Genomic DNA, 24151 nt, shown 5'->3' with positions numbered 1-24151 from the left:
AACGCATTCCGTTGAAGGTTCCTCTACTTTGTAGTAGTGAAACTCGTGTGTGTCTCTATCTGCTGGAGGAAAGTGAATCCATGAATAGAATACCTCTGTCTGCCGATATTCATGTGCCTCTATAACAAAGATTACTTTACCACCTCTCGATGCAACTCCATTATTTATCACTTTGTAAGTTATAGTTTTCTTACATTTACCGGGATGATTATAGCATCCGGGGTGTTCTCTAGGAGATTTCTGTCATCTTAGGCTCATTGTGCTGCTGCTGCAGCTCTTTCTAATTGTTTGTCAGTAACCATTATGTTTACTGATTGAAGAGTTTGCAGAACAAGTTTCAAGGAAACAAAGATTAGGTGCACAATATTTTGGAACACTGTATCCTTCAATGTTGAACAAACCAAAGACTAATACATAGGATTTTTCGTCCTACTCAAATCAAATCAAATCAAGGAATCTTTATTCGGTGATTAAAAATCATCATAAAAGCACATACATAATTACATGAATAAAAAATCATTAAACATTTTCAAGATCCTGATACAAAAATATTAGTGTTAACATGGAACACAAACAAAAGAGAAAATATAACCCTTTGGGAACAGTAAAATCGGGAACACATCATTCATCACCCCTAGTTAGCCTTAAACGGACCGCTACCTTAATAAAATTCATTATACAACACAGTGTAAACGGATCCGATGCTTTTTGTAAAAAGACTAATGCCTCCCTGGCATGTTCCAGTTTAGCTTGTTTTAAAACTTTTACAAGAAATCTGCGCCTGGGCATTATAAAAAAAGGACAGAGTAAAATAAAGTGAAGGGAATCCTGCGGAGACCTGTTGTCGCAGCCGCAGGATCCCTTCTGTTCAATTGATGTTGCAAACCCTGCTGGTGATGCCAACATAAATGGGAGTAGGTTCAGTCTAAACCGACACATCAAGAATCTATCCTGTGCATTGTGCATAAGGTACAAATATGGCTCCATTCCCACAACGCTCTTCACCAGGTTGTGGGCCCTCACTGTTTTTTAAGCCCTTCAGCCTCAGCTCTACGTTGACATTTCAGCTCTAGAAAAATTTTCTTTACTTGCATCTTATGCTGGGTTACAATTGTTGCAGGGTTAGTGAAGAGATTCCCAAAGCCTAGTTCCTCTAGGGTGTTCTTTACATAATTGAGCCAGGGAATTCGCATACTTTTGTCCCTCTCTAAACAATCCAATAAAATTTCTCTGCTTAGAGACGCATCAGGATTAACCCAGATTTTTAACCAGGCCACAATTGGCCTGAGTTTTACCAAATCATCTAGGTGTGGCCTCCCTAGTTCCCTGTGTGCTATGAAGCCAGCCGTACTTGGGGGTACCCTCAGGATGGATTTTAGGTATTTATTTTCCTCCCGTTGGATTCTTGTGGTGTTAACAAAGCCCCATACTTCTGCCCCATAGATTACTTTAGAGCATGATACGGAGCTGTACAGGTTCATCACCTGTTCCGGGCTCCATCTACCTAACCTCCTGCCGTAGCTTGCTATTGCCCCATTAGAAGCGATCATTTTGCAACAACGCTCCTCCACCAGGGAGTTAAACTGTAAGGCGCCATCAAAAGTTACACCTAGGTAAGAAAACGTTTTGACCTCTTCTACTATGTGACTTCCTATTGTGTAAGTGAATTTTGAAGAAGTTTTTTTACCAGCCAGGAGCACATAGGATTTACCCAGGTTAACAGAGAGATCTAGGGCACCCATGAACTTAACAAATCCATCAATCAAGATTTGTAAGCTCCTGGGTGTGCGTGCAATCAGGACCGCGTCATCTGCATAAAGCAGAACAGGAATATGACGCGATCCCACCCTTGGGCAATCTGTCTTTAAACCTAACAGATACTGCTCCAAATTATTAATATAAAGATAGAACAAAACAGGGGCAAGAATGCAGCCTTGCCGGACTCCACTCATACAGGGAAAAGAGTCAGTCAGCTCCCCTCCCTGTTAAAACGAACCCTAGCCATGGTGTCACTATGCAGTTCCCTAAGTATGTTGATTAAACCGCTCTCTATCCCCATGTGGGACATCAAGTCCCACAGTTTCTCCCTGTTGACGTGATCAAATGCCGCAGCCAAATCCATGAATCCCATATAGATCGATTCATCACTAGCCCTGGTGTATTTGGCAGTCAACATATAAAGATTCAGGCATTGATCACTGGTGGACCTCCCTGTCCTGAATCCATATTGAGTGTCCGAGAAGATGTTATTTTCTTCGGTCCACTCGGACAGTCTATTGAGGATCGCCCTACCCAGGAGTTTAGCCGATACGTCAATCAGGGATATAGGACGATAGCACTTAGGGTCGTCCCTTTTGCCCTTCTTAAAAATCGGCACGATTATAGCTTTGGACCAGGACGGTGGCAAACCACAGGTGATAGCAGTGTTTATAACCCTGGTCATTAAAGGGGCCCACAGTTCTATGCTGCTCAGAAACAGGTCGGGGGGGATTCCGTCAGGGCCAGGGGCTTTGTTTCTAGTCAAACCCTCTATCACAGCAGTGCTCTCCTTGATAGTAAATACAACCATTGAAACCGAAGTTTGGATTTCAGGTGGCTTTACAGGGCTACCTGGCTCATGATTATACAGACCCCTATAGTGAGTGACCCACTGTTCTGGAAGGATGTTAGACCCTATCTCCGGGGTGTCGTTTTCCTGAAAAGTGAGTTTGTTGATGATTCTCCAAAAACCCGCTAAATCCTTTCTTTCCCCTGCTTCTCTTAAATCTGCCCACGCTTCTCCCTGCAGAGCGAGTTTCCTCCTCTTAATCTCTTTCTTATATTTCTCCCTGCACACCTTAATTTTTTGGGGGTCCCTTGGTTTGAGTTTAAGGCTGCTTTTAAGCTCCCTCAATGCTTTTGAACAGTCTTTATCAAACCATCGAGGGTTGCCATGGTTCCTTGTGGGCGCACTAGTTTTTAGTAAGCCATCAACCAGATTAGCGATCTGACCGAATGCTTCCAGTAGCCTTGGTCCGTGGACTTCTGTGTCTAAACAGTCATTAATAGCAGATTTCCCGGCGTACGCCAGGGCCTTATAGAACTTTTCCCCATCTATTTTGGCCTACTTTAATCTCCTACCTTGATCTGTTACCTTCTCCATGGTTGTGCGGTGGTCTCTACTTTTTGAACCCACCCTATACGTCAGCTCCAAAACAAGTGGATTATGGTCGCTGAAACTACTCCATTCTATCCCTACACTAATTATCTTATTTTGCAGGGATCTTGAAACCAGGATGTAGTCTATGACAGATGAGCATCCTCTGCCCTTGAATGTGGGTGGGAGTGTACCATCCTTCTGTGTGCCTATCATGTTAATAGTATGCTCAAGGTCATACTTGAGCCGGAGCATACTGAAAGCTAACCCTGTCGACGTGTGGGAGAAATGCGGCCCCTTCTCCATAGGGCATTGGGACCAATCTGTGTTAGTTGGGACCAGTGCCGGACAAAGGTGACAATTAAAATCTCCCATTACCAACAGCGCACTTGACTGCCCCTTTTTCTGGGCTGTTATTTCCTGACCCAGCCTATAATCTAATTCAGCTACAAATGAGGTGTGGTCTCCTGCGATCTCGTTGTTATAAATATTAAAAACAGTGAATCTTAGCCCCTTCCCGTTGAACCGAACTGCTTGTATCCCTTGGAAATTCCAATCTGGAGAAGACCAACTGCCGGGGAGGTCTAAATCTATGTAAATGGATAGTCCTCCCATGGCTCTCCCTGATCGAGATTTTTGCGCGGGTACAAAAAAACATTTATACCCCTGCAAGTGAAAGTTATTCTCCGGGGCCCATGTCTCCTGCAGGCTGATTACATGGAATTTTCTAATGTAATCAAGCCACTCTTTGTTGTTAAATTTGGCTGCCAAACCTGCTATATTCCAAGAAATCATTTTCAGTTCCTCACAACTCTGCTCTGTTCCCCCTTGAGGCCCCATTTGTGTCTCAATTTCTAACCCTTGTATGTCCAGCCCGTGTCTCCCTCCTAGGCTTTAAATATCTATAACCCTGGACCCATCTAACACAGGCTTTCCGACCCAGCTAGATGAAGTTTGCTGTGCCACGGAACTTTGCAGCTTCAACTTATCTGTCAAGGCCCCTTTTTTCCCAACTCCCAAGGGGACCATATCCATTTGTCAATCAACCCCCTCGAGGCTGTCCAGACAGTTGAACCGGTTGAAAGTGTGAAAGGGTGACTCTGGGCGTCTGAATGGTGGCCTGGGGTTAAATTCGTGCTGTCTTCCCTTCCAACCCACCCTTGTCCAATTATCATAGGTATGAGGCGGGTGTACAGAGGCAGGGATAGGGGGAAAGAAGAAAGACACGCGAAGGGTTTGAATGGTTGATTTCCCGTGATCTGTTCTTTCCTTGACATATGTAAGAGACAGTTCCGGCTTCCCTGAAGCTCACCAATAAACAATCCCCTATTATGGATTTATGTGTTCTCCCCACCCAGGGCACCCTTCTAACCATTATGATTTCACTATTTAGATATACCGGGAGGGGTCTATTCACATTTAGCCACTTGATTACCCTAGTGAGGGAACGCCCGCCATGACTACCATGTAATCATTTGCCTCTGGAGGTAGATTAGGCCTACGTGACCTGAGAGGAGGCTTCATTAAAGGTGTTGGAGCAACACTGTCTGCAGATTGTGTTGAAGGGACAGGGTCTACGGAAGAGGCCAACCTATTGGAATTAAATGACTTAGTTGGTGCAGAGTTAGTCCTTAAGGGTTGTAGAGGGGCCTTGGCATTCTCAGCATGTGGGGGAGCCGAGCTCCCTGCACTGGTTGGGGGCAGCTGGGGAACCGTAGGAGTGGGAATGGACTCCGAAGATCTTCCCTGGAGGCCAGCCGGAGTTTTCATGCTACTTAATGTAGCCTCCAGGATAGTAAGTCTAATCTCGACCTTTCTGATGCTCTCGCTGATTGGTAGTAGTAGCGACCTGAGCAGGAATTCCAGGTTACCTAGCGGGACTACAGAAAGGGGGACATTAGCAATATTATTTCCTATATCTTTTATCAGGGCGGGAGCAATAACAGCCTGTACCATGGGTTTGGGGTTTACTTCATCCACTAATCTCTCGGTCAGTGGGGGGAGTTTGGATGTCCTCCCAAACTCAGAGTGAGGGATTTTTGATTTGTTTTTACCCTGGGCACCCCTCGACTTCCTCCTACGTTTGTTTGGGGGGGGCCCATATGCTCCTTGTGCAACAGCTGGCTTAGGTTTGGCTTTCCTAGCTTTCAGGGCTGGGGAGGGTTGGGAAATTAAGTCAATGGTCCCCCTGCTTGGGCTTAGGCTGATGGTTGGGGTTAGACTCGTGGATGGAACTGATGGGGTGTTGGTGCAATCCCTCAGCAGGAGAGGGACATCGTCTATGGAGGTCAGCTCTTCAGTGAGTAAGGTAGAATTTTCATCCATGGGCCTGTGTTTCAATTTATCTATGGAGCGTCTTCGCTCTGCCCTGAGCCGGATTAAAGTGCTCTCCTTATCCCCAACTCCCTCTCCCGCGGCCCGGGGAAAGTAATTATCTAGGGTCCTGTTTTTAACCCCTCCCTGCTTCATAGGGGTACCCTCCCTTACCGGAGAGGGCATTTCTGCTTAAGTGAGATGGTAGTGTATGGAGAGCTATATCAGATAATGAAACCAAAACTCAGGTATCTAACGCAAGAGGGTGGGCCCAGCCCAGCCTAATCCGGCCTATGACGGCCTTGGACGGTCCCGCCCTTGTCCCGGGCTTCTCCCGGCGCGCTCCTGCTCGCTCCCGCGAAGCCCTAGAGACTTATATACTAATTACCACACCCTCATACGTTGATAGGCGAGGGGGCGTGGCCAGCGGGGAGAGCAGCCCAGGTGACTCCAATCGGGCTCGCAAGGACTCCTGGACACTGGAGTCCCCGCGCTTTTGCTCGCAGTCCCGCTGACACTATGCCTGCCCCGCGCTCCTCACCACCAGTTCCAGACAACAACAGTAAAAGAAGGCGAGGCGCTGCGGGACCCGCGCAGCGGGTCCGGCGAGGCGCTGGAGGATCCCAAGTCTAACCACGCAGGGGCTCTGGAGATTCCTCAAACGGCAGGTAGGGCTTGCACACGGCTTCCTCAGACTAATACATAGGATTTTTCGTCCTACTCAGTTTTGGCGGATATTATCCCTTCACCCACTCCAGACGTCTATTGGAGTATTTTACGGCAAAAAGGGGTCTGTGTGAAAAGCACGACTGAGTTACTCTAGTATCTAGCATTAAATTATCGCCTTACCAAACGTTGGGCGCCATGTAGTGTAGTTCCTATATTCCCAATAGGCTCTGCGCATCGGAATAATAAATCCTGTAGTTTGGACGTAGGACTGAGGTCGACTAGGTCTCTACCGCATCTATTAGACTTAATTGTGAGTGCCAGCTAGCTCAGAGGTCACTAGAAGCTTTCTCGAATTCACAAGAAGGGATTAGTTTCTGACAACCGCATAAACATGACAACTTTGTTTCCCAAGAATAAGAAATCAATCTCTAGATAACTATTTTACTCAGTTAATCGTGCATGCTTCGTTTCACCAGAGGTGCTGAGAAAATAGAGAGACGGGCGTTTTCAATAAAAAGTATTTATTGAACAGTCTTTTTTTCTCGAGCATAAGAAATGTACTGCTACAATCGTAATACTGGTTCTAAAGTACAAGGCATATAATATGAAAAGTATTATAAAGTAGTACTGTAAAAGCATGATATGGTTTCTAAGCCATAAATTGCCTAAAACATATAAAATACATGCAATGATAAAATAATGACTAAAAGTACTCAACTGGTGCTTCTAAAATACGCCTACCCCGGTGTACCTAACCTAAGTCTAGTACGAGGGAAGAAGTAAGTAAGGAGTAGTTTAAGTTTAGTATTTCTCTGCCAAGAATCTATCCAAGAATTCTCTACGGGTCTAATCAGCTCCGAACCTTGGTTTTAGAATGAAGGAGGTCTTGTATCTCTATCTCAGGACTAGATTTCCCAGCAACCCACCAGGGTAGCCTGGAAACACTGGAGCTGGATTTCTCTGCAGGAGAAAAGATAGCATCTCTCAGTGCGTCAGCTGGAGGGTCGGCTTTCTTCGGCACTTGCTGCTGCAGGGCGTCGGGCAAGTAGTAAGTCGATCTGCTCCAAACCACCTTGTGTTTGTCTGGGCAAATCTAGGCATATTTATACTTTGAAGGTTCAGAGTTTGACATGTGATTGGACTTAATAATGTCATCAAAGACTCAGTTCTTCGAAAAGTCCATGATTTCCTAGATAAATTAGTATTCAGGCAAGGGGAAGTCCCTAGCTGCTGAAGGTGGGTTTCTCTAAGAAATCGTTGTTGATTCTTGGAATTTAGTGGAAGTAGCCATGCTGTATTTGGGCTGCATAGGCTCAGTCTAAATATGGTAATGATTTCTATGCCTATATAAGGTTTGAACAATCTATACCTATATAAGGGCATGAATCGGGAAAAATTACACTAGAGTCCTAGATTCCATTACAACAGCTGAAGAGGGGTGTTACCCCGAAACCGGTCCCAGGATGCTTGTTTCCGTTCCAGGGAAGACCTGGCTTGGCAGTTCGGGTTGGACTGTTCCCATGAGGAACAGGGTCTAGACTGATTTGCATATGGCTGGGTCTGAAATGGGGTGGCAAAGTGAGCTAAAGAACGATGATGGATTCAACCCAGATCTAATATTGACTGGGAATGAGGGTCTGAAAAGTTTCAGCGCTCTGTCCATCATCTCCTTGTGTTTGATTTGTTCAACCCTTGGTACCTCGGGCATTGAGATTGAAGAGGGTCTGATAGGGCAGCAGCCCGAATTGTGCCACCCGAGGTACCCGCATTACAGGCTGCTTGCCTTGGTGCAGACAAAACCGAAGAGTCGACAAGGAACACATCCCTGTGTGCCATGCCTAAAGACACTGCATGAGCTATAGGTAAGACATCACTACAGCTGGCCTTACAACCCTAAGGCAGGGTGCACTATACCTCATGTGTGAACATTTCTGCATGAGTAGATGTGACCCTATAATATCTAAGTCCATTCTTGGTGTGCAGGAATGCCATAGACAGTACATGGGCTGGACGCTCATCATTATGAGTTCCCCAGCTCCATGATGGCTTCACTGTACCTACAGATGTTTGGTATCAAACTTCCTGGCTTAATAAACCCACACTGATGCTAGTGTTGGATTTATTAATGAATGCACACAGAGGGCCCCTTAAAGGTGCCCCCTGAAAAACTACTGACTACTAGTGAGTTGCTGACTGGTTCTGGCCAGCCTGCCACAACTATGCATGGTTCTGGCCTCCTGGGGTAAGAGCCTTCACTCTCAGAGGCCGGGAACAATGCCTGCTCTGAGCAGAGATGTTCACACCTCCTCCAAGCAGGACCTTCCGTCTAGGGCAGAAACCATCAAATGCCATGCACCTCTAAGATGTAAATCAGGCCTCTCCTGTTAGAGGGAAATGCCAACCCCCCAGTCTTGACCCCACTTTCAGCTAGAAGACAAGTGGGAAAATGTGTAAGATTAGGAGGTATGCCCACATTCAGCCAGCACCACCCCTCAGGTGGAGCAGGTGATGTGGACCCCAGTTTTCAGATTTCTCCATTTTCAGTTCGAATGAATTAGCCATTCAGGGTCAGGGTTATGCCCACTCCCCACAGAAAGTGGTCATACAGAGGGTGTAGATGCACTAAAGGTTAGTAGCCCATTGGCTGCGTGTCTCATTTATTGCCTCTGTAAGTACCACCAATGATTAGCACTTCCCTCTGATAAGCCAAACTGCTCACCTACACTACCACAAAATAGAGTGTTAGTGTTATCTATTTTGCCTCTGTCAACCACTAAGGGAATCACTGGACTCTCTACACAGTTCACTTAATTTCAGTGCACTTTATAGAGTCAGGCCTACTACAGACATCGATACATTTGTCTGGCCTATGTGAGAAGGGGGTTTCAGTGCTGACTATGATGTCCGACACTGAGCCGAATCCATCTCGACCCTGACCGAGGTCATGATCTGACTCTGCCCCAGGCTACCCAGCTCTTGTACAGCTTAATTCTAACATTGCGCCTCCTCTAGCCTGGAGCCATCCATGGAGGCGCCATCATATTTCTGATACCTCCTGGAATTGGCAATGGTGATGATAGGGATGAGTTATCCCTGCATTATGATGATGATAGTTTATATATAGACCTACAGGAGGCCACAGGGCTTGATATTTTCCTAATACAGGTTTGATTCCCCCCTTGTGCCCCCAACACGAGAGTGTTTCCTTTGCTGCTGTAATTCAACATTCTGCTATGATCCGGGGCCTACAACTGGCTTCTGTGGAAGTTAAAACAAACGTCCTTAAGGAGATTTTTCTGCCTGACTGGCATCCTCTAAGCTCTTACGAAAAAGGAAGGAGCCCTCCATCATATTTTAGATCTTCACCCTTTGGATGCCTTCCTGCAGAAGGACAGATTCAAAATATTCACACTGGCCCAGGCTCTCTCTGCTCTGAATCGGGGTGATATATTCAAATAACCGCACAGCATTCCTACAGATGTTACCTGTGGTTCAAGGTAGGCAAGGAGCATTTTCAGTATGCCTTGCTCCCCTTCTTCCTTACCAGTGCCCCTTGTGTGTTCACAAAAATGATGGCAGTAGTCGCAATCCATTTTTGGAGGTCAGGGATACCCATCTTTCCCTACCTCATTGACTGGCTATTGAAAGCAGATTCGCCAGTCAGTGTTAAACCACCTCTAGATGATGGATGGCAAACTTTCTGGCATAAACTGGTGGAGAGGACCCGGGCAGCCTTCGTGTTGGACAATCCGTCGCTCTTTCAGTGCTGCCTCACTCCTTGAAGGAGGAGGACAGACTCTGTCAGCTGGGCTCCAAAAGGGCTTAAAGCTTTTACTTTGATTGCACCAACGACCATCGGGTAGACGATCAGCTTTTAGTGGGGTGCTCTGGGACAAAGAAAGGAAAGGCTGTGAAGCAAAGGCTTTGTCAAAAAGCAACCTCTGGGTAGTCTGAGAGCCTATTCCACCAGGGCTAAGCTTCCCCGGAATACTTTGGCATGCTGTGTGCCTGTCCTGACATCTGTTAGGCTGCGATGTGGGAGTCAATGCATATGTTCACTAAGCACTATTGCCTTGACAGCCAGGTCCGATGGGAAAAGCATTTTGTCCATTCAAGTCCTACATGACTTTTTTGGTCTGAGCTCACTCCACAAACCTTCCACCTTTAGGAGGTACTGCTTTGGTATCTATATTAAAGGTTAGGAATATGTGGTATCAGAAGAACAAGTTACTTACCTTTGGGACATGCTTTCTGGTGGATACTCTAATCTACCACAGATTTCTCAGTGCCCTCCCTCCGTCCTGTTCCGTGGACTAGTCTGTTTTGACCATCTAAATGGTCCCATTTTAGAGATTTGCACACTGGTACCAACAATTGCGAGAGCTTTGAAAGAGTCAAACAAGAATCTAACATCAGGCCGAGCCAGCCAAGAGGGCAGATGTGTTCGCCAGCGGCTCTGCGACCTGGCCTGATCATCGTCCACAATCCGAGTTGGAGTGGCCATCGAACAGAGCCATCGTACTAAGCACCACTGACAGGGCCAGCAACCGACCATCACCAAGCTCCGAGAACCTGCCGCTGTGGGTCACGAGGCGATCCCCACGAGCGCTCCCTCCCATCATGGCAGCGCCCAGCGTAATAGGAGACCTCTAACGGTCGCAGACCAAAGCAACCACCTTACTTCACTCATCTAGTGCCCATCCTGCCAGGAGATAACTGCTGGTGCCGAAGATGAGGGCTGGGCCAGTGGTGCCGGCCCTCTCACAGTGACATTGTTGCTGTGTAGCGGCGGCCATGGAAGCCTCCTCGCCTTGTCGAGTGGGGAAACGGAGGAGCGGCACGACCTGAGACAAGGGCGCAACTCGGGGGATCTGTGGCTCCGGTGCATCCGGGACAGCGGGCGAGGTGGCACACCGCTGCCGAACACGACAGGACGCTGGGACCGTAGAGATTGCCTCGTTTATTGGAGGGGCCACAACAGGAACGAGGGCCCAGCCAAGGTGGGCGACACCCACTGCCTAGAAAGCCGCCCAGTCGCTAAAGAGCCAGAATACCATCAACACAGTGCATCGCCGTCCTCAGCAACCACGGCCACGGGAAAGCCAGGTGTGCAGCTGCGGGAAGAGTGCCTGACCTCCAAGTGCGAGTAGAATATACGCAGAAAGCTAATGCATGGGTCACGCCCACCTCCATATACTTCACTGCAAGGCCAGAAGCACACACGCAAGCAAAGCTAAGGCCACAACCTCTCCATAGATCCCTGCATGGACAAATCAACCAAAAGAAAACTGTTGCATGCACTCCATGGGACGCGCCCGCTCCTACCCCTGAAGTGACAGTGCGAACAACCCTCCCCGCAGGGATCAAGTGTAACTGTTCACCTCTGAATGGGATACCATGCCATGATCCTCCAGTCATGACAGCTAGGCCCCAAAAACCCATCGAGGCCCAGTAACTCATAGGAGCAAGAGCTACCGCAGGAGCGCATCCAAACTCAACATATATCCGAGATGTGAGGAGAGGACCAGTACATGAGACAAGGCGACCTCCGCCTGCCTCAACAATGATCAAACCACACTTGGGAGGGGCGACGTGCTAAAACGAAGCCCCAACTCACAAACTGGTACTCGCGAGGATCACCCATTAGGGGGTTGAAACTGTGTGATGTACTCCCCATCGACAGCACCCACCTTTATTTCTGCTGAGACAGCGCAACAATCCTCCCCAGAGAACGTGAGCACAGCGCTCACCCTCCAGCAGGGGTCCCCCACCAAGACTCCTCTACTGCACCGGCGGGGCTTCCACAAACCCAATGTAGCCCAGTACATTACAAGGGCATGACCGACTAAATACAAACGGACACCACGGCACCAAAAGCGAGGTGCAGCGTTACGAGACAAGGCCCCAGGCCGTGACGACAAAACAGAGCCTCAGACAATCGGGCAACCCAGAATCTCACCTATATAGAAACCTGTCCCCCGACAAAGAACATGTGGAGGTGCTCCCTCGTGGACCCATGGCTGACTCTACACCAGAAAGAGGCACGGAGCCCACAAACTACACAGCTCACCCCCTGAAAGAAGGACAATTCCAAGCAAATATTGTACGACACAGTGACAAGGCACATCAATCCCAGTAAAACTCTGGGGAGATTACGCTGGACCACAGGGGTTCACCCCAATGCAGAGTCATCCACAGATGACTAAAAGCCAACAAGAAGACACAGGAACGCCATCCACCCTTTCCATGGCTGATAAGCTAGACAAGGTACTAGCAGCCATTGAATATTCCAGGGTCACCATGGAAGAGATTCAGGGCCCTGGCCATGGATCTCAATCTGCTGCACGATGACCATCGCAAATTGGCTGACAAGGTCGCAGGTTGCACCCACCCTCTTCTCAGTGACGATAGTGCACAGGGTGCCGGCCCACCGCCTACCTCCAGGTTCCGCCCCTCGCCTGCTACTTGCGAAGCTCCTTCAGTACCGGGACAGAGATGCAGTACTCCGCACAGCCAGACAACATGGGCCTATCCAAGTCAAAGAGAAACACATCATGCTCTTCCCTGATTACTCACAGGCAGTGCAACATCAGCAATCCTCATTCCTGGAAGTAAAGCGTTGTCTTTGAAAAAAGAGGAATCCAATACTCGCTGTTATTCCCAGCGCACCTTAAGATAATGCACAATGGGACCACTATATTCTTCACAGACTATGCTGAAGCATGTGAGTGGGTGGAGCAGCATCACCACTGCACCTCACACCCGGACTCAAAGCTTAATGAACAATCACAAACACTCAAGAATAGACGCCGCTGCGGCAAGAAAATCAAGCTATGTTCCAAATTGCCGCGGCGGCAAGAAAATCAAGCTATGTTCCAAATTCCTGCCTCGGAATTCTGTCGCAGTATCCCCCTATTTGGAGCAGATCATTGCGGAACGCAGAAAGACCCTACAAGCGGCGGTGGACCTAGGGCCAACCACAGTGGCCACAGCTGACGAGACGGGTCTACACATCTTTACTTCAGAAGAGGAGGTTAGTGATACGAACACATCCCAAGCAGAATTTGTGACTCCACCCTTAGTGACTCGTAAACTGCGGACACACTTATTTTAAATGCAGTCACTAACATACATCCACTCTCACTACACATTCTGCCGCCACTACACCACTGTCTGGGACAAAAAGCACCATAAATAGCAGGAGGTAACGCAGCTCTAGTCCTCACCACCTACACGGATCCTACAAATCACTTCAGGAAACACACAGGGCAGTAGATACGGAGGGATGCTATCCCCTAATGGAGGGATTCCTAGATGGCCAACCAATCCTTATAGGCAGCATTTATGCACCAAACTCTGAACAAGGGAAATTCTGGGATGCCCTTTCAGGCATTCTCACCCAGTTTACCACATCGCCATTATAACTGTGTATTGAATCTCTCATGGACAGGTCACACATGCCACATCCGACCAACAAAATGATATAACACATGGGGACACCACTGGTCACTAGCGGATGCCTAGCGCAGCAGACACCCTACAGCTAAATTCTACTCCTTCCACTCCATTCCCCACTACCTCCGGGTACGCTTAGATAGATTCTTATGTACACCCCCATTTATTCCCATGATCCAGAGTGCAGAGTACTTATGGTGTGTCCGCTCCGATCACGACATGCATATAATCACCCTAGCCTGGCAGCCAACCTCCACCCACAGTCACAACTTGGTGCCTACCACGCGAATGCCTAGAGGATCAAGTATTTTGCATTGAACAAGATAGAAATATTCGGAACTACTTCATTGAAAATGCCAATACGGCGACCACAAGAATGCTAGAGTAGGATGCATTTAAAGTCATAATAAGGGGGGCATGTATCCGGCAAATGTCTGGGGTAGGGACGACGCTTCACCGACTCAGGTAGCGGGCGCTAAACCCACATACGCAAAAGTGTTAGCACACCTAAGACGATACAACTTCAGAGCACATGCTGCCAGGGTACACAGAGAAGGAGACAGGGCAGAACACTGCTGGAATTGCTCATCTGGCAAGACAACCACTCACGACACATAACCGAAATAATCACCCCCGCAGGAACAAGAGCCCTCTCCCAAGAAAACATCACTCAAGCATTTTGTACTTACTACACAGAGATATACACAGCTCCCAGACAGGCAGATCCTACGAAAATAGACCGGTTCCTTGTCGCCCAGCCATTGCTTCACATCGCCCCACCCAACAGGACTGCCCTCGACCCAGTAATCACATCTGCAGACATGACACAGGAGATACAGGCCCTGGCGTGAAAAAAGGCCCCGGGTCTTGATGGCCTACCACTGGAATATTATCAAACTTTCTCCATGCTCCTGGTACCGCGGTTAGTAGACATATATGGGGCGGCATTGGAGGATAGGGAACTCCTGAATTCTCTCAGAGAATCACTGATTGTATATTTCCTAAAGCCAGACCGTGACCCACGTCAACTAGGATCCTATGGTCTAATCGCACTGCTATCAGCAGACTGTAAAATCTGCGGCAAGATATTTGCAGATCGCTATGCTTTAATCTTTCCAACACTGGTACACCCAGATCAATGTAGGTTTATCCCAGGCAGATACATGTCCCAAAATATCCGACGGCTGTTAAATGTTCAGGATCAGGTGCGGGACTGCTACCCCTGTGCCGCGAGCATGGTCCTGGAGCTGGAGAAAGCCTTTGAAACCCTATCCTGGCCATATCTCTTTGTTGTACTCCAACGTATGGGAATGGCCCCAACATTGCGAGCATACAAAAGGCTAATTTACATGATCCCCTCCTCCAGAGTCCGACTAGTCAGCCACATATCACCCCCATTTTCAGTATCTAGAGGCATGTGGCAGGGCTGCCCACTCTCCCCCCTGCTCTTCACCCTGGCGATGGAACCATTGGCGGTTTGCCTTCAGGAGGAGGGCAGGGAATGGGGTATTCCACTGGCAGGTGTCACGCATAGTGTATCCTTATATGCAGACGATCTACTACTTTATGTACTCAACACCACAATGGATCTAACACCCATATCCACCAAATTTGCAGACTTTGCGGCAGTGGCCGGCCTAAAAGTTAACTGGACAAAGTCCACTAGATACCAACTCACTCCCAACCTTCCCCACAGGAGGTATGCATTGGAGGCTTCGGCCTTACATTGAGTACCCACACCCCCGCGACCTAAGCGGACGACTCTACCACACCCCACAAGACATATATGATGGTAATCATCGTAAAGCGCTGATGAGCATTCGCACCTCTATAGGCTTCTGGAAGGCCCTCCCATTAACCCCCTTAGGCAAAATCACGTTAGCCAAAATGGCCTTGGACCCAAGTCTTCTTTACCATTCCGCAAACGTTTCTGTACCCCCCCTGTTCTTTCTTTCAAGAACTGGACACACTCCTAAGCACCCTAATATGGGGCAGCGGGCACCGATGAGTCGCCCTGACCAAAATACAACTGGCAGTAGAACAGGGAGCCCGCGCACACCTTGACAAGCAGGGGAGGCCTGCCCGGGCACAACGGAACCCCATCCCGGGCCTTTGGCAGTGCGGCAGGCCCGGGGACAGGGCCCGGGGCCCGAGCACCCGACCCGGGGCCTGGCGGGGCCCCTGGACCCAGCGAGGCCTCCCAGGCCCGGAGGCACAGGGGAAGCCTCCCCGGGCCTGCAGGACACCATCCCGGGCACCCTGCTACGGGGCAGGACCCAGGTGACGAGGCCGCCCTCCCCGGGGCACTCAGGGGCCCCGGATGGAGCTCCTGAACCCAGCCAAGCAAGGGTAGGCTCCCCGGGCACAACGGAACCCCGTCCCAGGCCTTTGGCAGTGCGGCAGGCCGGGGGACAGGGCCCAGGGCCAGAGCACCCGACCCGGGGCCCGGCCGGGCCCCTGGCCCCAGCGGGGGCCCCGAGCCTGGAGGCGCAGGGGGAGCCTCCCCGGGCACCCTGCCACGCGGCAGGACCCAGGACGGAGCCCCGGGTGGGGAGGCCGCCCTCCCCAGGGCCATCGGGGGGGCACAGGCCGGAGCTCCTGGAACCAGCCAAGCAAGGGGAGGCTCCCCAGGCACAACAGACCCACGTCCCGGGCCTTTGGCAATGCCGGCAGGCCGGGGGACGAGGCCCAACGCCGGAGCACCCGGCCCAAGCCCTGGAGCCAGTAAGGGGGCCCCCAGTCCCGGAGGTGCAGGGGAAACCTCCCCGGGCCCTCCCGGACCCCGTCCAGGGCATCCTGCCACACGGCAGGCCCGGGGATGGACTCGGGGCTGGGGCGGCATCCTGGCCCGTCCAACTGCCGGCTGAGGACCCCCTTTGTGTGTACACACAGGCCGAGAGGGGTCCCAGAGTGCCTTGTCCCTAGTAATCCGGAGGAAGGCTACTCCTCTTTCTGGGAACAAGTGCGCACCGCACGGCTCAGGGGACCCTAGGCGCGAACGTGACCGACCTCCTGGAGCCCTGGCTGGGTTCTGAGAGGTGAATGGCACCTCATCGGGACTTCCAGGGAAGCCCGGACATCTGGTCGCCCCTTTGGGAAGCATTGGGTGCGACCAGATGGTCGAGTGGAAAGGTGCGACCAGATGGCCGGGATCGACATGATGCCAATCTGTCTGCCCCGAGCCTCCAAGGGAGGGCTCCCGTCTGCCCTTCCAGGGCTCCGGGGCTGCAGGGCTCGGGGGCCGCAGGGCTCCGAGGCTCCAGGGCTCCGAGGCTCCAGGGCTCTGAGGCCCCAGGGCTCCGAGGCTCCAGGGATCCGAGGCTGCAGGGCTCCGGGGCTGCAGGGCTCCGAGGCTCCAGGGCTCCGGGGCTGCAGGACTCCAGGGCTCCGGGGCTGCAGGGCTCCAGGGCTGCAGGGCTCCCGGGGCTCCCGGGGCTCCCAGGCTGCAGGGCTCCTGGGCCGCAGGTCTCCAGGACTCCGGGGCCGCAGGGCTCCGGGGCTGCAGGTCTCGGGGGGGGGGGCTCTAAAACCCCACGCTGGGCCTCAGGCACGGGAAGGACTGCCCGGGACCCATGGAGCCCGTCCCAGGTACTTTGCCACGCCGCGGGCTGGAGGAGGGAGCCCCGGACGCCTGAGAGGTGTTGCCCGGTCATCGCCCATCTGGTCCCCGGCAGGGAACCGCCAGCCCCGTAAGGATGTCCGGGCATACCCTTGCCCCTAGTAATCCGGAGGACGGCTACCCCTCTTTCTGGGAACCCGTGCTTGCCGAGTGACGGAGGGGACCCAGGGCGCCAACGTGCCCGACCTCCTGGAGCCCTGGCTGGGATCCGGGAGGCGAATGGCACCTCATCGGGACTTCAAGGGAAGCCCGGCCATCTGGTCGCCCCATTGGGAAGCATGGGGTGCGACCAGATGGCCGAGTGGAAAGGTGCGACCAGATGGCCGGGACCGACATGACGTCAATCAGCCTGCCCCGAACCTCCACGAGAGGGCTCCCGCCTGCCCTTCCAGATCTCTGGGGATGCAGGGCTCTGGGGATGCAGGGCTCGGGGGCCGCAGGGCTCCGAGGCTCCAGGGCTCCGAGGCTCCAGGGATCCGGGGCTGCAGGGCTCGGGGGCTGCAGGGCTCCGGGGCTGCAGGGCTGCTGGGCTCCGGGGCTCCGGGGCTGCAGGGCTCCAGGGCTCTGGGTCTGCAGGGCTCCGGGGCTGCAGGGCTCCGGGACTCCAGGGCTCTGGGGCTGCAGGGCTCCGGGGGCTGCAGGCCTCCGGGGGCTCCAGGGCTGCAGGACTGCAGGGCTCCTGGGCTGCAGGGCTCCCGGGCTGAAGGGCTCCGGGGCTCGGAGGCTGCAGGGCTCCAGGGCTCCGGGGACGCAGGGCTCCAGGGCTCCGGGGCCGCAGGGCTCAGGGGGGGCTCTGAAGCCCCACGCTGGGCCTCAGGCATGGGGAGGACTGCCCGGGACCTATGGAGCCCGTCCCGGGTACTTTGCCATGCCGCGGGCTGGAGGAGGAAGCACCGGACGCCTGGGAGGTGTTGCCCGGTCATCGCCCATCTGGTCCCCGGCAGGGAACCGCCAGCCCCGGAAGGGTGTCCGGGCATACCCTTGCCCATAGTAATCCGGAGGAAGGCTACCCCTCTTTCTGTGACTACCCCTCTTTCTGTGAACACGTGCGTGCCGAGTGACGGAGGGGACCCAGGACGCCAACGTGCCCGACCTCCTGGAGCCCTGGCTGGGATCAGGGAGGCGAATGGCACCTCATCGGGTCTTCCAGGGAAGCCCGGCCATCTGGTCGCCCCATTGGGAAGCATTGGGTGCGACCAGATGGCCGAGTAGACAGGTGTGACCAGATGGCCGGGACCGACATGACGCCAATCAGCCTGCCCCGAGCCTCATCGGGAGGGCTCTCGCCTGCCCTTCCAGGGCTCCGGGACTGCAGGGCTCGGGGGCCGCAGGGCTCCGAGGCTCCAGGGATCCGGGGCTGCAGGGCTGCAGGGTTCCGGGGCTGCAGGGCTCCGAGGCTCCAGGGCTCCGGGGCTGCAAGGCTCCGGGACTCCAGGGCTCGGGGCTGCAGGGCTCCGGGGGCTCCAGGGCTCGGGGCTGCAGGGCTCCGGGGCTCCAGGGCTCCCGGGCTCCAGGGCTCCCGGGCTGCAGGGCTCCTGGTCCGCAGGGCTCCGGGCCGCAGGGCTCAGGGGGGCTCTGAAACCCCACGCTGGGCCTCAGGCACGGGAGGACTGCCCGGGACCCATGGAGTCCGTCCCGGGTACTTTGCCACGCCGCGGGCTGGAAGAGGGAGCCCCGGACGCCTGGGAGTTGTTGCCCGGTCATCGCCCATCTGGTCCTAGTAATCCGGAGGAAAGCTACCCCTCTTTCTGGGAACCCGTGCTTGCCGAGTGACGGAGGGGACCCAGGGCGGCAACGTGCCCGATCTCCTGGAGCCCTGGCTGGGATCCGGGAGGCGAATGGCACCTCATCGGGACTTCCAGGGAAGCCCGGCCATCTGGTTGCCCCAATGGGAAGCATTGGGTGCGACCAGATGGCCGAGTGGAAAGGTGCGACCAGATGGCCGGACCGACATGACGCCCATCAGCCTGCCCCGAGCCCCTGCGGGAGGGCTCCCGCCTGCCCTTCCAGGGCTCCGGGGCTGCAGGGCTCGGGGGCCGCAGGGCTCCGAGGCTCCAGGGCTCCGAGGCTCCAGGGATACAGGGCTGCAGGGCTCCTGGGCTCCAACCAGGCCGGGGAGATCAGGGAGTCTGCCCAGGCACGAAAGACCCCTGTCCTGGGCACACGGACCCTCAGGACGCGCCCTCGTTTTCCATGATTTGTTTTCTAAAATGCTGCGTAGTGTGTGTAGTGGCACTACGCAAACTACTCCCAGCCCTATTAATAACCCAACTTCCCAGTTCAATAAGTTACTTCCCACTTACAACCCATTCCCCACATATACATCCAAAGGAAATGCCACCACAAAGGGGTAGGCTTCCATACATAATTGAACATGCTGCCCTCAATATAACCCAGTATCAACAGGATACTTGTTCATAATGAGACTTTCCATGTGCCAGCTGAAACTGCATATGTGAAACTAACAACATGTATGTCTCTGCACTCATCTCAATCGAGGATTATGTATTTTTCTTCCCTGAAAAATGTTTAAATTCAAATCAAAAAAGATTTAAAAAGAATCTAACATCAGTGTGCTGAGTTAGTACTTATATGCGGCTCCACTCTGTCACTTTTGTTGTGGAACAAAGCCAGCGTGGAGTCAGGCGGCGCCTCCTAGCGCCGCGCCGGAGCAGTGCTGAGAATATTTCCAGATCTAGTCTGGTGCCTGGGGATATTTCAGGGAACCTTCACTGCCACGGCCGATTCTCATCATAGTGGCACTCCAAAGAATAGGTGCACAAGTGCAAGCGCATCACTCGAGCCCCCAGAGTCCTCTCCTGTATTAGGAAAGTCCCCTGATTCCACCTGCAAACAGCAGCTACCACCTGCTCACTTAGCCACCTGCACCCCAAGACCATTATCGGAGGAGATTACATCTAACCTAAAATCTACTTCAGAGGCGAAAGTAGTAGACAAACTCAATAACCCGGTCCCCCTAGACAGTTGTTCAAGTATGGGGGAAGTAGGGGCTGGTCCACAGCCTCCAACAACGACAAAGACACAATCTCCGGCTACGCCCAAGGATATTCAACTAGACCAGGGCGAACATTTCAGGAGCCCCAACCATAGTATTTCCATAAAAGCCAACTCGGCTAGCACAGGCGCCTCACCACTCACAGAACCGGGCAATCATGCCTCAGCACCAAGTTTCTCGTGCAGCGCAGCATTTAGCGTGGCTTTCAGCCAGCACAATTCCAGTCAACACAATTCCAGCCGGGAAGCTGAATGCAGGGCTATACCGTCTTACCCGAATGCACAAGGGCGAGAGGACACGTCAATAATCAACAACCCAGACCACAAAGACCCGTTTTCCCTCAACTCACCTCTGGTTGACAACAATATTAGCAACACTGCCCCAACTGCGAATCTCCAATCTGCAAAAGAGAGAGAGCAGGGAAAAGATCATAACACTGGAGCAAATGAGAGAGAGCAGGGAAAAGATCACAACACCGGAGCCTGGACCTCCCTCTTAAATACAATTCAGCTAGCCGTAGAAGCCCTGCAATACCAATCGGACAAAATTGACCTTCAACCTAATCTCCTCAACACACTGGCAGTCTTCACTGCGGGGATTGACGACAAGCTAGGTAATTTGAACATCTTGATACAAAGAGCACAAACAAACACGTACTTAAGCTGCAATTGCAATCAGGCAGTAGACAAACTAGCTACACTGCCTTCAATGTTAACCGATCTAATAGTGGACATAAAGTTGCTGCACAGAGGCAAACCTCTCAAGGAAACGGGCCCCCTGAACTTTGCAGATAGCTACATCAGCAGCAAACCATATGACACAAATTCAATCGGCCAGGAATCCCCCGCAAATGAGGAACCTACCCAGAAGAGATCGGTGTCTCCAAAAAAACTTAACGCAAAACAACGACGACAATAAAAAAGAAAAGGACGCAAGCAAAATCTGTCGACAACTACAACAAAACTCTTCCCTATATTCTCTGGCGCTGTCGGAAAACTCCTGGAGACCACAAATACGGTCAACCCCTTAGAAGGGGAAATTCCAGTAGCTACCAGCCTAACTCAGTCGCAAAACACAATTAGCAGTCCGCTGCGCCAGGAAGGCCAAGGGACCCAAACTCAACCGGCTGCCAACTCACTTGGAAATTCAGACACATATATAACAACGGCGACAAGTGCCAGCCAGCACACATATTGAGTCATTTGCAACGTAGGAGCCGGTGACTGAATGTCAATTGGCAGCCCTGACATCGTCAATCAGGGAAGCCTCTCATCGAACGGTCAATCCCGCTGAGTGCACCAACCAGGTCCATCTAACCTCAGCAGCAATCAAAAAACCCATCTCACTGATCACCAAGGAGGGGGCAAGGGAAACACCCACAGGCCACACGTCAAGCCAATCGCAAGACGATCAAACTAGGGCCACACTTACGACAACCGTGACTATTCACTCTGCCCACAGCCAATCTGAGCAGTCAATGACAATCTGGCCACGAGAAACGCAAACAATATTTAAGCAACTAACGCCAACCAAAGCACCAACCCCAGCTCTAACACGCCAGGCGACGGCAGAAATCCAGCAACGCACAAAGCTCCGTCCGATCTTGGTGTAGCAGCTCACGCCCATGCTGCAAACGCAAAATGGAAGGCAGACGGTAGCAAAACACATCTAACTGAGATCCTTGTCTTCCACCCGGAATATTATAAACAAAGGGAGGAGGACCCCGCACAGGCTGATTAGGGACTGGGGGGAAATATGAGTGTCAAAAAGAAAAAGTCCCAATTAAAGAAATGGACTTCAGAGGATGTATCCAGCGTTCAGTAAAGGTACTGAAAAAGTCTAACTATGGACAGCATGCCAGATAAATGGGCGGGAAAGGCAAAGATACAACAGAACATCAGGGACAATAATTCCACAATAGCAAATACTAGAAGCTATGACAATATCTGAGACATATCACAAAACTTGTTTGGTAAAAAACTCTTGTTTCAAATTTATTCACATAATCAAAATTACACAATCAATAATCATTCATATAAGTATTTATAAAAAACAATTAAAAAACATGTTCAATAGGACAAATATGCTTCATAAAATTTATACACAAAAAATTTTTTAAAATTGAAAAGAATCACAAGGGTCGACGCGGCGTTTCGGTTTTTCTTATAGAACACCTTCTTCAGGACAGATTCTAAACAGTTAAGAAACATAGAGTTACCATCCATTTGATATCTTAATGTATCATTTGACAACACTGTCTCAGTTATCCCATTGTTCTCACATTTCACATCTCTGATTGTCACATATCTTTTTTTAAAAAACAACCATACTCGTTTTTATATAATTTGCCCAAATCGAACAACACTTCATTTTTTACATCAAGGAATTGTTACTTACATCGTATATTATACTCAGCCCCCGTCAATACTCAATTTTTATGCATGCTACGAAACTACACAATTTAACTATGTTTGCCTTTCCCTTGGAATTCTCTATTCCAATGCTGTTACTACGCAATCATTTGCATTTTATGCCTTATCTAATGTGGGCATACCTTTTTCCAGAGGAGTAAGAGTGGCTCTACTGGAGGGTAGTGCTTGGCCCCAAGTAGTTTCCAAGGGTTTTCTCGATGAATGAAAGATTTTTCACGATCTGCCGTGTTCAATTAGCAACTGTGATTAATCTGGAATAAGATATTTATTTTTAGGTGACCATCTTTTGGTGTTCTTAATTTGCATTTTTATTTCTGGTTTTTAATAAATCCCAGAAGGACATTCAAGTAACTTCATACCTCTTTCCTTTGGGTATTAAGCCAATATTTATTCCATAGCCCTCTGTATTTATAGGCAGGCTTCAGGAAGTCTTAATCAATGGGTTTCTCGATGAGAGACAAGAGTCACGATCTGCCGTGTACAATTAGCAAATGTGCTAGATCTAAAAAAAGATAGTTCTGTTTACATCACCATCTTTTGGAATTATTAATTTTTGTACCTAGTTTATAACATCTCAGGGAAACAATCACCTAATTCCATACCTCTTTTATTTGGATATTGGGCCAATATTCATTCCATAGCCATCTGTATTTCTAGGCGGACTTCAAGAAGTTTATGTGGACCTATAGAAATAGATATTCTCCTTAATATATATATTCCCAGGGCCCATCCTACATTTAATAATAATAGACATTCGCGCCATTGACCTTATACCTTTTGGTCTGCTATGTTCTTCCTGGGGGTTGCTGCCAGGAGGAGCCACCGTATTACTGGGATGGTTTTAATCTGAAAGATTTAATTAATCACTCAATTATACACTCTTTACATCACTCCTATTCACTATGGTCATATTGCCACACAGGAGGTCCCTTACCCAGTGTTTAGGGATTCATGCGCCGTCTTTTGACTTGATCCTCTTGGTTACCATTGAAGATCACCGGCCAACGTGTTGCATTACTGGGTATAGTCACGTGAATATATAGATTTCTGTGGATGTATAATACAAATATTGTTGGTAGGGAATCTTTCTTGATATCCTCTATTTGTTTCTTACTTATCCTATTTGTTGTCGACTTGATATATGTATCATTAGCAGTACTTTACTTGTCTTCATGTGTACATTTATACCCATAGGCACATTTTGCTGTTAGTTCTATTTCCTATTCGTTCCTCTACCCATTATAAGTACCCTTATTCCTAATTCTATATGTCCCTGAGTTAGGCTAATCTTTTCTCTCTCATTCTTACCTATTTTGATGTAGTCGGCCTCCCTGCTCCTGATTCCTGACAGCCCGTCGCCTCTGGTCGATTTCCAGAAAGTAAAATGAATTGCCGCTTTGTTTCCCAGTTTAAATATCTGCCGCGCTCTGATTGTGCGTTTGTTTTACCTCACCCGATTGGCTGCCATGTTGATTCTCCTAGAGACTGTTACTAGGGTGGGCATACGGCAT

The 24151-nt window shown here is 50.7% G+C and overlaps 1 protein-coding gene and 1 long non-coding RNA gene across 2 annotated transcripts in view; one reads left to right on the top strand and one right to left on the bottom strand.

Annotated features, from left to right (window-relative positions):
• The window catches only part of CFAP91 (cilia and flagella associated protein 91), a 449409-nt gene that overhangs the window by 227961 nt on the left and 197297 nt on the right, over positions 1–24151 (top strand). The gene's annotated exons all lie outside the window — the stretch shown is intronic.
• Positions 23023–23662, bottom strand: LOC144771466 (uncharacterized). The gene is made up of 3 exons (XR_013599292.1): positions 23575–23662; positions 23243–23486; positions 23023–23142 (listed from the first exon to the last, which is right to left on the bottom strand). It is a non-coding gene; the product is annotated as an uncharacterized LOC144771466 (long non-coding RNA).

The sequence above is a fragment of the Lissotriton helveticus genome, chromosome 8 (genome assembly GCF_964261635.1).
Source record: "Lissotriton helveticus chromosome 8, aLisHel1.1, whole genome shotgun sequence".
In the NCBI taxonomy this organism is placed as follows: Eukaryota; Metazoa; Chordata; class Amphibia; order Caudata; family Salamandridae; genus Lissotriton; species Lissotriton helveticus.
The sequence above is the reverse complement of the archived record's forward strand: the minus strand, read 5'-3'. Positions and strand labels throughout refer to the sequence as shown.